Raw genomic sequence first — 13,280 nt, forward strand, 5'->3', positions numbered from 1 at the left:
AGATAGAACTGAAGATATGAAGTTGAATTTAATGGAAGCACAACTGCTGAAGTGCATCCTCCACAAAATACAGTTTGTTATCTAACTTCATTTCGGCCTCAGTGACCAGATGTTCTGTCACAGGTTGATCTATTTCTGAGGTCCAGATGAAGGTTCACCTTCAGCTGCCCAAAACACTTGTAGTTCTGTTTGGTTTTTGCAGAGTCAGACAGATGAGAGCAAGTCACAGAAAGTATTTGAACATAACTATAATGTTAAAACCTCTATTATTTGTAAATGTTTTCACGTCAGTTAATGTAGAAACGGGAACTCGAGGTTTGGATGTGAAAATAGATTATTTGTTTCAAAACAGTTCAAAGGAGAGAAACTCAAAACCTCCACAGCTTGCAGCTTTCTTACATCAGTTATGGACTTCTTCATAATTGCATGGTGACCTCACAGAGCTGCTGTTTTGAAACTTTGCTTGGTTGGATGATGAAAGTATCAAAGCTCTAAGCAGAGAACTGGTGACACTGCAAGAATTTTGTCACACAGAAGGAAATGTAAAATGCAAGGTGTCTTTTATTTTGTGTTATTTTACCAAATGTACACCTTCTAAACTCTGGTGTCTTTGATGCATTCATTGACTTTTATTTTGAAGCGTTGAGCGTCAGGTGACATGGCTTTTGTTTCCTGTGTGATCCACATTGTAAACAATACAGAGGTTATTAGTTGGTCATTTCATAGACACACTCACCAATACACAACCATCCAAGTCCCGGTCACAGGCCTGTGTTGCCAGGTCCCACTCCTGCTCTCCCCCTAAAACAACACAAAAAAAACACATCAACCAACTGTTAAGGTACGGTCATTTTCAAAAATAAACTAGATGATTGCAAGCGATCATAAAGAGGTCCATGCCATGGCGAAGTCGTCCCCGAGCGGGATGCAGATGCATAAGCGGGTCGGACACGGCCTGAAAGGAGGCAAAGTGTCTGCGGAGGAATCCTTCGGCTGACAAGTGAATGAGAGTCAGGCGTGTCGGAAGCAATGAAATTTGGTGGGCTTGTATGCAGTTTTCCACAGTTTCCTTAGTCTGCCACTCGAGGGAGTCATCAGTAGCGCCCCCTATTGACCGTATTGCACGAAACTTGGTGTGCTTGTAAGTAGTCATCCACAGATTATCATTGTCAAATTTCAAGCAGTTTACTGTGGTGGTTCGTGAGATCTAAACATGTAGCGGTTGTAGCACCCCCTATTATACGCAAGCTTACTATAATGACGGCTGCTAATTTTCATAAGGACTGGGTGAATACTACCAAAGTTACAGGCCTTAAGGTAATTAGGGGTCCATGCAGTCCATGCAACAAAGTTGCAGGATCGGAAACATTTCATATGACTTTATTAAATGAATAAAAGAGCTTAGAGTCGGGAAACCGACTGCCTGCTGCGCTCCCAGCCGGAGGGGAGGACACATTCACTGTGACAGAGCGCGACGTGAGGAGGGTGTTTAAAAGTGTGAACACCAGGAAAGCGGCTGGTCCAGACGGGATTAGTGGGCGTGTCCTCAAAACCTGCGCTGATCAGCTGGCACCTCTGTTCACAGTGATATTCAACCTCTCACTCAGACAGTGTGTGATCCCAACCTGCTTTAAGAAGTCCACAATAGTCCCTGTCCCAAAGAAACCGCACCCCAGCAGTTCCAACGACTTCAGGCCCATAGCCCTCACATCTGTGGTGATGAAATGTTTTGAGAGACTGATCAAGACATTCATCACCTCCACACTGCCCACCACCCTGGATCCACTACAGTTTGCATACAGGCCGGACAGATCTACAGATGACGCCATAAACCTCCTCCTCCACAAGACCCTCTCCCACGTGGACACTGGTAAGGGAAACTATGTGAGAGTGCTGTTTGTTGACTGCAGCTCAGCATTCAATACCATAGTCCCCTCCAGACTGGCTGCTAAGCTGCATGACCTGGGTCTGGACTCCTCCCTGTGCAGGTGGATCTACAGCTTCCTGACCGGCAGACCACAGGTGGTCCGAGTGGGTCACCACACTTCAGCCCCCCTGACTCTCAACACTGGATCCCCCCAGGGCTGTGTGCTCAGCCCTTTGCTGTACTCGCTGTACACACACGACTGCGAGGCCACTTCAGATTCCAACATCATCATTAAGTTTGCTGACGACACCGCTGTTGTAGGACTAATCTCCCACAACGACGAGACAGCCTACAGGAGGGAGGTGTCCCACCTGGAGGACTGGTGCCGGGAGAACCACCTCCTGCTGAACGTCAGCAAAACAAAGGAACTGATAGTGGACTTCAGCAGGAAACAGCAGAGGGACTTCCATCCACTCACTATCTGTGGCTCTGAGGTGGAAAGAGTGGACACTTTCAGATACCTGGGAGTGACCATCTCACAGGACCTGTCATGGACCCACCATCTGAACACCATCGTGAGGAAGGCCAGACAGCGTCTCTACCTCCTCAGACGCCTCAGAGACTTCAAGCTCCCTCTCAAGGTGCTCAGAAACTTTTACACCTGCACCATCGAGAGCATCTTGTGTGGGAGCATCACCACCTGGATGGGAAACTGTACCAGGCAGGACTTCCTGGCCCTCAAGAGGGTGGTCCGTTCAGCGGAGCGGACCATCAGAACTCCCCTCCCCAACCTGCAGGACATTTACACCAAGCGTTGCAGGTTAAGGGCCACAAAGATCCTGAAACAGCCCAGTCACCCCGGACACTCTCTCTTCTCTCTACTGCCATCAGGCCGGCGTTTCCGATGCCTGAGGACAAAGACTGAGAGGCTGAAGAAGAGTTTCTATCCCCATGCCATCCGCCTGCTCAACTCTGAGCCTTAACTGGACTTAAATATCACTGCACTTTATTCATGAAGCTGCTAACACTGTAAATTGATGTACATATACAACCCCCCCCCCCAAGTTTACCAGTCTATATTTTTATTTTTATTCAGTCTATATTATTATTTTATTTTTATTTTTATTTTTTATTCTTATATTTAATTCTCTATTGGTGTACATTACACTTATATTGCTTACCTTGTGTGCATACTACTGTTTACTGTAGTACTATATTTCTTTCTTTTTATTTCTTTTTACTACAGGCTGCAGGTACAACAACACATTTCACTGTACATTGTACTATGTATAACTGTGCATGTGACAAATAAAAATCTATCTATCTAGACTTAGAATTAGACAGACTTTATTCATTCATTCATTTTCTATACCCGGTTATTCCTGTTAATGGTCGCGGGGGTCTGCTGGAGCCTACCAGCTGTCATCGGGCGAGAGCCAGGGGTACACCCTGGACAGGTCGCCAGTCCATCGCAGGGCCAACACACAGAGACAGACAATCATTCACACGCACACCTACGGCCAATTTAGAATCACCAATTAACCTAACAAGCATGTCTTTGGAAGGTGGGAGGAAGCCGGAGTACCCGGAGAGAACCCACGCAGACACAGGGAGAACATGCAAACTCCACACAGAAAGGATGGATTCGAACTGGTGACCTTCTTGCTGTGAGGCATCAGTGCTAACCACCTCGCCACTGTGCCGCCCGACAGACTTTATTCATCCACAAGGGAAATTGCTTGGTCACAGTAGTACAGATGCACATGGAAACCACAAGTAAAACAAAAGATAAAGAGATAAAATTAAAATTAAATAATATGGAATAAAATAAAATATAAGTAAAAATATAGTAAAATAAAATAAAACTGTATTATCAAAATATCTGTTACAGAAAGGTGAGTTGTTGTCCAGCTGGATAGAGTAGGGTCTGAATGACGTCCTGTAGCGTTCACTGTGGGAGTGGAGCTGAATCAGTCTGTTGGAGAATGAGCTCTGCTGCCTCTCTATAGTCTGGTGTAGTGGGTGTGACAGATTGTCCATGATGGAGAGTAGTTTGTCCAGTGTCCTGCTGTCCCTCACTGACACAAATGTCTCCAATTCTCTGCCGATCACGTGTCCAATCTTTCGGATCAATCTGTTGATCCTATTGATGTCCTTTTTGCTGGTACTGCTCCTCCAACAAACCACAGCAAAGTACAGGGCGCTTGCAACAACAGACCAGCAGAAAGTCTCCAGCAACTTGCGGCATACATTAAAAGTACTAGTAGTATTCTACTCAGGCCCTTCTTGTACATCACTGTTGTCCCTCCAGTTCAGTCTGTTGTTCACATGGACTCCCAGGTACTTGTAGTGGTCCACTACTTCCACCTCCAGGCCCTGGATGGTGATGGGCTCCGCTGGTGTCCTCTTCCTCCTGAAGTTGATGACCAGCTCCTTGGTCTTGTCCACATTCAGGAGTAGGTGGTTTGCCTGGGACCACTCTACAAAGTCTCTGATCAGTGTCCTATACTCCACCTCCTGTCCATCTCTAATACACCCAACCATCGCAGAGTCACCAGAGAACTTCTCCATGTGGCAGGACCCAGACCTGTACTGGAAAGCTGAAGTGTAAAGAATGAACAGAAATGGAGACAGGACAGTCCCCTGTGGTGTCCCCACATTATTGCTGTTTATTATTATAGGCTTTTATTGATTGATTTATTTATATATTTACACCGAAAAGCTTGTGTGATGAATACATTTGTGAGTTCTGTATTTTCAGTATCTTTTAATTTTTCTCTGAAAGATGCTGTAAAGAGCCACAATAAAACAGGAAGAAATCTGTACTATAGCTACAGCTAACAGAGTTTAGCTGGTTGCACACAGCACGTGAACATGATGAAATGAAAATGGCACCAGTGAGCTTTAAGTTCCTGGTCACTTGATTTATGCTGCCATCTCCTGGTATCAACAAACTGATGCTGGTTATGTTGAAACTACTGTACATGTATACACACATTGAATATGATCAATAAAGGGAGCTGACAAAAATAAAAGATCCAGATTTATAGGGGCACATACTTACGTAGATTTAATTGCAAGTGTAACTTACCACAATGTGTGATTTAGTTTATTATTGATACACAGATTTTTATGTTGTGCCTTTTGTGGGTGTGGTCCCTTTAATGTTTAAAAACAGATGTCTGTTCACAGACATACAGGTGAAGAGATCTTCAAATAGCAGAGGAAGACGTCCACCATTAAGACATCCACTCCTCCAAGCAGAGACATGAACCGTCTCCTGTCTCAGTGCAGGACAGCAGAAAGCAGCAGGACACGGTGTACACACAGGTCACAGTGTTTCAGACAGAAAACTGCTTCACACAGACTGCTGACGGTCCAGAAGATCTCTACACTCAAGCAAAGAAACACTGAGTTCATACCTTCACTGTGAGCTCATACAAGATGTTAGTTCATGTTGAAAGACACAGAGGCCTGAACGAGAATATGTTGTGTTTACTGACAACAGTTCAAGACAGGAAACTCTAAACCTCGCCTTCCTCCAACACGGTTTTCTCAGCTACAGTATTATTATAGTTCCTCTTAGTGGTTTAGCTTTTAGTGATGTGAAAAAGATCAGCTTTTAAAATAAATTAATCATTCACACCCTGATGAGCTTCAGATGCCCCTAAAAGGCGACTTCCTCGCTCACAGAGCTCGAGCAGGAAGGATAAAGACTTGTTGTATTTATGCATTGTTTCAGTCATGTGACATCTGTCAGCAGTAGAACAAAACCAAGTGAAGTTTGGGCGTTTGCTTTTACATCACAACAACTAAACAGAGAAGAGAAGTTTCACTTACAGATGCAGATGCATCTGGTAAGAAAGGTATTACTATTTTTTTAACTTTATAACCAGAGAGGAAGCACATGATATATTTTAATAGTCGTCTTTGTTTCCAGTCTAGGAGATGAGTGTCATGGCAGCTCTGTGTGTGAACGTGGTGACAGTCAACATGTTACTGAGTGTCTTCTTTCTTTCAGGTCAGTGTTTGTTCAGTCTCTTTTATTTGGAGACATTACTTGAATAATTTCTAGTCTGACATATTTTCAACTGACATTGTTCAAAGGGTCTACATGTAACATGCTGCAGATGAACTGGAGTTTGTGTCTCATCAACTTTCTCTTCAGGCAGATTTTGATCCACATGATGTTCATCATTAGTCTGGTTTTACAGGTGTTTGGGCTGATTGTGATCTAACACCATGTTAGGATGGCCAGGTAGCGGTTGGATGAAAACAGGAAAACTCGAGTCCGAGATGAGGTGCAAACCAACCAAGTGTTTATTTCACCCAAAAGAATGCATGACAAAACAAAAAGACTTAAAAAGAAAACATTACAAAAGAAAATTAAGCCCCTTCTGTGGCCTGAGGTCTGGGTCACAGCCCTGCCAATCATACACACACCCCCTGTCTGTGTGCACGGGCTCCCTTTTATAGGCTGCCATTAATTATGACTCGAGCCCTACCACTGAGCAGGTGAGCCCCTCCCCAGATCCCCCATACAATATTGGGTAAAATAACACAAGTAAACAAATATATATTTCCCCCAAATACCTCTACGAGTACACATCTCAAAGCCTCTTACTCAACTAACATTCACCATAACAGACCCTTACAGTTGGCAAGCATTTGCTGTCCCCCCCTCTCCAATTATCACAATGGTCTGTCCCGGGACCTTTAAGAAGGTGTTCAGACCTCCGGCGGCCTCTTTTAGGCTGAACACCTGAGGAGACAGCAAAGGTAAGAAACATTCCACCAGATTTGCTAACATACAATTATTCCCTTGAACACTACACAAGCCTTACTATGCATTTCTCTTCACAGTAGCAGCTGAGAGGCCCCAGCAAAAAAACACACAATAAAATACATTTAAACTTTCAGCTTTGTGTCTGCTTGTTCATTACATGCCATTTGGTTAAATTGAGTGCTGTTGTGTAATCAGCTATGTTCTTAGTCAAGTGATGAAGAGGACCTTCACCACACACCAGTCCTCTTCATTACTGCACCAAAGAAGATGGAAGCACTGAGTGGATCTTGTTTGAAAATCCCATGTAACTATAGAGAGAAACCAGGAAAAGGATTTGACAGCAGCAGAGAAACCTTCGGAGTGTGGTTTAAAAATTACTCAAATATTGGCCAAAATCCAAATAATGTAGTCTTCAACAGTAGTAAGTCAGTTAACATCTATCCAATGAATATTACTGGAGACCTGAGTCAGAAAAACTGCACCACTGTTTTCTAATTTAAAGACAAGTCATTCAGACACATACTACTTCAGAATTGAGAACGGGCCGTTCAAGGCAACAGCTTCTTGTGATCCTCTTCAAATAACAGTTAAAGGTAAGACAGGTTTTGTTAATTACAATTTATTTTTTAACATAATGTAAATTCTGTTTCATCTTCAGTCAACAAACTCTGTAACCCTTCTATACATGTTAACAGCTCCGAGCTTTACTAACAAAAAATAGATTTTGTCACAACTCAAAATAAAATAATGAAATGAATGAAATTTAGGGACATTAATAAATAGTTCAATACAATAAAGTGTTTGATGTGAAACCACAGATTCTCCTCGGAGACCCAGAATTAAAATCTCAGGTGATCTGAAGGAGAAGGAGTCTGTCACTATAACCTGCTCAGCTTTAACTCCCTGTCCACACTCCCCTCCTCAACTCACCTGGAATCTCCAACAAGACCCTCACAACAAAATAAAGAAAAACACAAATGGGACCTTTACAACTAAAATCCAGGAGACCATCACTCTGTCAGACACACATGATGGATACAACATCATCTGTTCTGTCAGATATCCTGTGAATGAAGGAAAAGACGTCAAGACAGCAGAGACACAAGAGACTCTCAGTGTTTCATGTAAGACAACCAGAGTGTGTTGGTGCACATGAGGACATGTGTGATATTGTGTTTTGATTAATACAGCCAATGTCAAATTTTCCTCAGATGCTCCTAAAAACACCTCAGCATCCATCAGTCCATCAGGTTTGGTGTCAGCAGGTAGCTGGGCGAACCTGACCTGCTCCAGCAGAGCCAAGCCTCCCATCAGACGCTTCACCTGGTTCAAGAACAGCAAAGATGGACCCATGATCGTATCTGAAGGACACTTCTACAGCTTCAATGTGACTGATGGAGGAAGTTATTACTGTATGGCCTCAAATGAACTTGGTTACCAGACGTCACCATGGATTCATTTGAACAGTGCAGGTAAATGATGATTTTGAATCAAATAATCTTCTACAAAGGAGAAGGTGACCATGCTGTCTTGTTTCTGATGATCCAGAGTTTGGGGTTGATGTCCACGTTACAGTGAAGTTCCTGGGAATCTTAATTCTCTACAGTACAATCATCATCTTTGAGTGGTGAGACAAACTTTTCTTTGATATGATACTTTGCAGCTGGAGATCATTTGGTGTCTTTAAAATGTTCAGTGTTTAACATCTGTTAATATTTATTCATCTGGGGCCTCATGTACTAACAGTTGCGTAGATTTCCACTTAAATCGGGACGTAAGCTCAAATCTACAAGCATTTATAAGCACATTTCCTTTGTACATCCCGATCGAGCGTACCGGACCCCTCCCTGTCCACGCCCATTTTAAATATGGAAATTATATTTAAATTGACCCTGCACCTGAGATTCCCCTCTCTGCGCGATCAGAAAACGAAAATATAAGAATGAGTAAGACGGGAAAGAAGAAGAACTTCACAGAAAGAGAATTGGAGACGCTACTGACTGGAGTGGAGATGCGTAAAATGTGCTCTTTGGCACGCTGCCACAATGTTTACTTGCATTTGCGCATCACGTATGATCTTCCTGTTGACATTTACAAATTCATGCGATGGCGCTTTTATATCAATGTGTGTGCAGTCGATAGCTCTGATTACATTCAGAAAACCGTCTCTGGCTGCAGATTGCTCTTTAATGTTGACCTGTTCAGATGCATTGTGGGTATCTGATATACCTGGCTGACATGCGGATAACTCCGTCCCACGCGGCTGGCATGGCTCTGTTCAGGGTCGACCGGCACAGTCCCGATCGGTCGGAGTAATAGTTTTCACATTGATGACAGTTTCCCGGCATCACCTCTAAGTGTCGCCAAAGGATCGACATCTGTAGAATCCTACTTACGCCAGCAAAATAGTTGCCGTAGGAATGTACGTAAGTTACGGACCTTTCACTGTTGATACATCTGAACTTTTACGTAAATGAGTACTTACGTAACGTTTTTGTACTTACGCAACGTTCGTACATGAGGCCCCTGCTCTTTTTCTTTCAGCTGGTTTAGATCAAGATTCTCCAACAAACCAGAGAAGGTAAGATAGCTGAGATTGTTGTTGTTGTCTTCATGTCTGTGAAAGACATTCATTCTTTATGTGAGTTAAGTTTCAGTCTTAGCTTCACATCGGTCAGTTTCTCCAAATCATCCAACAGGTGACAACTGACAGGAAAAATCAGAATTTTCACGGCTGCAGGGCCGACTCCAGACAACAGGGGTCACTAGACAAGATTTACTTTGAAAGTTCTTAATTGGCGCCGAGAACTATGAAATACAGTAGAATAAAAAATAAACAGTGCCACAAGACCATTTTTGAATAAATATGGTTAAAAACTATAATTCACAAAATAGTGAAATAAATTCTGATAGAAACTCAAGTTTTTCTTTTTACAACCATCTATAATTAAAATCAATAAGTACAGATTTATTTTTATAGGATGTCTCTCTCAAAGTATTATAAACACTGAAACAGTAACATTAAACTTCACTGTGGACATCTCCACTCATTCTCTCACTGGGCTTTGAATGTAAACCACCACCAGAGGGCGACATAACTCCTTTACACTCCATCTTGAATCCACCTGCAGCTCAGACAAGAGTTACTGATGTATTATCTCTGCTTTCCTTCAGATTTCACTTTTATTTCATCTCTCTCACTCACATTGCTCTGCTCATTTTCTGTCACCTATTTAAAATGAAATATAAAGAACCACTGTTGTTTTATATGTTTTTACATATTTACATGAATTATTACTCATAATAAATTGACTAATCATGATATTTTAATTAAATGATCGGATGCTATGAGGAGGTTTCATTCTTCCTTAACAGTGTGACTGAACTCATTCATTCAACCCCCTCTTAGAGGAGTCTGCAGTAACACCTCTCTCTGTGTTGTTTCATTTCCACAGGACACAAAAGAAGAAGAAGAGGAAGACGACATCAACAGAGTGATTGAGATTCAAGCTTCATGAGCCACAAGGAGAGGAGGAAGATTCATTGTCAGTGGAATGATTTATTATGTGGGGGGGGGGCGGGGGCGGGGGCGGGGGGGCACGGCACGGCACGGCACGGCACGGCACGGCACGGCACGGCACTCCACGGCACTCCACGGCACTCCACGGCACGGCACTCCAGGATGCTGGAATTCACTGGTAAGCCTTCTTGAGGTGTCATGGGCCTAATTTAACAAAACATAAGTGAAGGGAGGTGCCCACTTGAAAACCCCAATGACATGCTGCATACTGCCGTTGACTAGGCCAGGTATCTGATGTCTTCATGTTGGTTGGTAGAGATATTTCTTTGTTTGTTTAGCTGCTGAACATGCGAGCAGCATTTGGTTAGTTCATATTTCACGAGGTTTGAATCGTCCAGGTCTGCTGCTGAGTGGGCCATACAAGCCAGCAGCATTTACATTTAGACTGCAGGTTTAATCGTCATATCTCATAACAGAATTTCCCCTGAAACTACTTGTTTCTGGTTTATATCAGGGGTGGAACTCGATTAAAAAAATGAATCTAATTAGAGGCTTTGTAATTAATTAATCTCGATTTATCACATTTTTATGGCATAACAACATTTGCCCCAAAAAGCAACATTTTTCAGTTTAAATGGATTTTAGTGGACGACTGAATCGAATAACAGACGCAGACATGAATATTGTAAACTCAAGCTCTTTTAATGTCTGGAAAAATGCATTTAATTGCATTTCAATTCAAAACAGTACAAAAGGAAAGAGAATATCCCTGGCCAAAACTGAACAGACCTTAAGTTATAGTTCCATTTTGAGTACTTTTTCAGAACAGTATTGACTTTAAATAGCTTGAGTTGCCGACACATCTTGCCCGTACTAACAGCTAACAGCTCCGGCGGTTTCTGTGCTCACTACAACATGCTTGCATATGGCACAGTGGGGTTGAAGTGCTTCGGTGGTATGCAAACTCCTTTTTTTTCTCTTTTCTTTTTTTTTTTTTTGCACAATTTGCTCAAAATCCCGCTTTTATCAAGGCCTCCATTAGGTAATCGTTTTAAAATAAAATTTGCCTTCCATCACTCCCAGCAACGTGCTTTCATCCGACTCCTCCATTTTGGAAAAATTGAGCTCTGACGTGTGCATCAGTGTAATTGGTGTACCAGGAAATCGTGCACTGACAAAAGTTCTGCTATGTTTGGAATGCAAACTGCGATTAAATTTTTAATTAATCGTAATTAATGCGTTAAAGTCCCACCCCTAGTTTTACATTGTGAAACCAAGACAGAGGAAGTAAACATGTAGAGTCACTGTCAGAGTGTTAGAAACATGACTGTTTAAATTTTTTAAATTTGCTGTAAACAGACATGAATCCTCATATGTGTGGTATAAATGTATTGAAGTGTTTTTACAGAAGAAAAAATAAAATGTAAAACTACATGTTTTTTCGATTGTTGAAGCAGAGTGAGTGTGACAAGGAAGTCATCACGAGGAACTAGTTGAGGGAGGATCCAAATGTGAGACACTCAGTCCAGAGAGGCAAGAGTAAGAATTCAAAGTACAATTTAATCAAAAATAAATAAAGGGCACAGCAGAGATAGAAAGATAAGAAAGAGACAGGACCAAAACAAGAACTTGGGAACACAAAAAAGCACAAGTGTAGGACAAACAGAGAAACATCACAGACGATGTGACAAAGAACAAAGACAAAGGCAGGGCTATATATACACACGGGAGCAAAGGAGTTAACGAGACACAGGTGAGACTAATGAGGGGCGGAGCACACGAGAAACCAATCCAACAATCAAAGAGGAGAAAACACAGGAAGTAAAACAAGACAATAAGAAACAACAAGGAAAACCAGACAACACTCCAAATTCCAAACCATGAAACAAGTGGTGTGATAGAATGAAATAGAACAGACTCTAGTTCATACAGGACTATGAAGGGGAAACACCATCCTAAGAAGCAATCTGACGCTGTCACTGAGAGAATGACTACTTCAATGAACTGACCAATAAACTGTGAAACAAGAACCACAGAAACACACACACGATTTTCTTGATAAAATTTTCTCTCTCCTCCGCTCTTAGCCATGGCTCAGTGTCTCATCTTCACTGGTGGAGAAGACCAGTGGAAGCGTACACGAGGTGGCGTCTGCATTAGAGGCACTATCTAGTGGCCAACTGTGTCATTACAACGGATTCAGTGCCGCAGAGGACACATTTTTATGTGCCGGGTTATAACCGGGTTGCCAGTTGCCCATCCCTGATGTAGAGATAGGCCACTGTCGGTGACACTGGTGATCCCATTGCAGAGCTGAGTTTTTGCCTGTAGAATCCTCCATTAAATTGGAAATAGGTGGTCGTCAGGCACAGGTCGAGCAACACGCTGAGCTGGTCTGGGGTGTGGTTGGTCAACTCCTTCTACGTGGACACAAACATGTTCAATAAAGTTAATTCTGTTTTCTCTCATGAAGTTTCTTCATTTCTTTCTATGTAGAAGTAAAAATTATTGACACACTGTGCACTGCTTCCTTTGATTTAATGCTACAACATCATATCTGTGGTGAGGCCTACGTTCTACACTCAGTTACATGTTGATGTGTTTATGACTTCCTGTCTGGTAGATGTGGTTCCTTTAAGGGTTTAGGGTTTTTGTTTGTTTTTTTTTTGCTGTGGTGAGTTATCTTTAACATTCTGAGTTTGGTGTTAACAGGAGACACAAATAAGAGATGAGCAGCCACTGTTCTGTTTTGGGTTTTAGGGGTGATTTTGTTCTTATTTTTATTGTTATTATTATTTTCTTTGCAATTAAATTAAACAGTTTACATTTCTAAGTATTCAATCTGCTTTTGGAAAGGCAGCACATGACAAAAGTCGTGCGTTAAAAACTGTCCTTGAGTCAACAAGCCATTCACACCTTCGAAGTGTGATGTTGAGAGTTTAAAATACAGCAAAAACAGAGACTTCCTCTTTCGAGTTAAACCAGGAAGGATGTAGACTTCTTGAAATAGCAACTGGACAGAGAAGTTGGTTATTTGACCTGCTGCTGACTAAACTTCACAAATTACTGGATTTCAAAACTACATTGTTTCTGTTTAAGCTGCGGAT

The 13,280-nt window shown here is 42.2% G+C and overlaps 1 pseudogene across 1 annotated transcript; it reads left to right on the forward strand.

Annotated features, from left to right (window-relative positions):
* The first annotated feature begins 901 nt into the window (after positions 1–901).
* On the forward strand, positions 902–8,284 carry LOC311509778 (myeloid cell surface antigen CD33-like; annotated as a pseudogene). The gene is made up of 5 exons: positions 902–943; positions 6,861–7,246; positions 7,472–7,777; positions 7,865–8,125; positions 8,202–8,284. The product of its transcript is annotated as a myeloid cell surface antigen CD33-like (transcript).
* Positions 8,285–13,280: the final 4,996 nt, after the last annotated feature.

This window comes from Chelon labrosus, assembly GCF_963514085.1.
Source record: "Chelon labrosus genome assembly, contig: SCAFFOLD_147, whole genome shotgun sequence".
Taxonomy (NCBI): Eukaryota; Metazoa; Chordata; class Actinopteri; order Mugiliformes; family Mugilidae; genus Chelon; species Chelon labrosus.